Genomic DNA, 2,311 nt, shown 5'->3' with positions numbered 1-2,311 from the left:
CGCATTTTGGCGGTTTTTGAGAACCTTTTGGGCGGGATTTGGTCAGACACATCTGGCAACACTGCACCAAATACAATGCGAGGACGACCCAATTCTCCTGGGACATGAAGTGTGTGTGTGTTTGTTAGGTGCTTCCTGGCAGACAGACAGACAGACAGACAGACAGACAGACAGATGGACAGACAGACAGACAGACAGACAGACAGACAGACAGACAGACAGACAGACAGACAGACAGACAGACAGACAGGCAGACGGGTGGACGGACGGGCAGATGGAGGTACTGGCGGACGGATGGACGTACGGATAGATAGACAGGCGGACAGACAGACAGACAGACAGACAGACAGACACACAGACACACAGACACACAGACACACAAACACACAGGTAGGCATACCCAGCCTGAAGGAGACGAGAAGAGACTCATTAGCTACCATTACAAAGCCAAGATACAGAATTAGCAAGAGCTAGCGATGAGGGAGAAAAGCAACCCCTACCTTTGGGTATAAATACAGTTGCCTTACCTTACCTTAACCAGACTGTTTACTAGTGGTGTTAACAATGATCGATTAGGCCAGTGGTTCTTAACCTGGGGTGCGGGCACCCCCTGGGGGTGCGCCAGAGATTTCAGGGGGTGCACGGAATTTTGTTTGTGTTGAGGCTGTGACCAAAATTCTGCAAGCGAACATTATAATTAGGCCAAATCAAAACCAAATTAAAACATGTTTTGGTCCCCATGTTAAAGGCATGAGGGATTGATTAATGTCTCAAGCAAGAATCGCTGTAATTAATCACTAAAATAATTTTTTTGTGTGTATATACGTGTAGACGCTCGAATTGGGGGTGCGCGACTTGTTTTGGGCACAGGTAAGGGGGTGCGTTAAGAAAAAAAGGATAAGAACCACAATGATCGATTATGCGATGCAATCCAATGCGGGGCATGGACGATCCAGAATCAATCCGGCAAGTTCCAGAATCGATCCGGCAATTTTTTTCAATTTCAATTACTTCCATGGATATTTCGGGAACAAATAAATGTTAAATTAAAATCAAAACATTGCAAGACTGATATAGACTGATACAGACCGATACAGAAAACAGCCAATAAATTGTTGCTCAGTATCTAACTACTTGTATTGCCTCATCATGACTGATTAAACATTTGCTTTGCTTTCAGTAGAATTACAATGTGTTGTAGAATTGAATCGGATCGGATCGGATCGGATCGCATAGAATCGAATCGAATCGAATCGCTACCTCCTGAATTGTGATCGAATCGGATCGTGAGGACAGTGCCAATCCACACCACTACTGTTTACAGAGAGGAAAAGACTTGATGGTCAGGGAAGATAAGAGTTGCAAACAGGGCTGTGGTGTCTAATAGGCTAGCAGTACAGACACATGGGTTATAAAGGTAGTCTAATTCATATATCCGGCATACCAGCATCTCCCTATTTTTCTCCCTATTCCTTCTGCCCTTACTTGTCGTCTTTTCTTTATTAAAGCATATTACATTTACTTCAGAATTATTACATTTTGTATTGTTTTTATTGTTTTTTACATTGTTGTTCATCTAACTAACTAAGCCACATGTCTTGTATGAATTGTGCTATACAAATGCAGTTATTATTATTATTATTATTATTATTATTATTATTATTATTATTATTATTATTATTATATGACCAGGGGTCCGTATCTCGAAAGCGTCTTTGCTAACGACGGTAGCAACGTCCTTCGTAAGAGCGACTCAACTCTCTCTCGACAGCGACACTCACCACTGAATCCAAAGGAATGGTAAGACGGTCTTAAGACGGTCTTAAGACGGTTAGCAACGACAAGAATCGAGAAACGGACCCCTGGATAGCTGACACCTAACCTGACTCTTACCAGCTGGAATGTTTTGCCCGTTTATGTCTTCACAACACCTTCCGGGAACCCCTCACAATCGACACGATTCCAAAGATGCTACGATTATGTCCTCAATTCTAAGTCCGACGCTTTGGACAAAAGCGTATGCCAAATGCAATGTAGTACTGATGTGTCTGTCAGATGTAATGTAATGTAATGTAGTGTAGTGTAATGTAATGTAGTGTAATGTAGTGTAATGTAATGTAAATAAACAGACATACAGTATGCAGGTAATTGACCAAACGCAAGGTATTAATGAGGCTTAACACACATGGCAGGACTGTCTATGGCCTTAAGGTACAGGTGGCAAACACATATGTTGGCATTCAAGCAGCAGTGAGCTGGCACACACACACATGCACGGACGCACACACACACACACACACACACACACACA

Source organism: Engraulis encrasicolus, chromosome 15 (assembly GCF_034702125.1).
Source record: "Engraulis encrasicolus isolate BLACKSEA-1 chromosome 15, IST_EnEncr_1.0, whole genome shotgun sequence".
Taxonomy (NCBI): domain Eukaryota; kingdom Metazoa; phylum Chordata; class Actinopteri; order Clupeiformes; family Engraulidae; genus Engraulis; species Engraulis encrasicolus.
Note: the sequence above shows the minus strand (reverse complement) of the source record.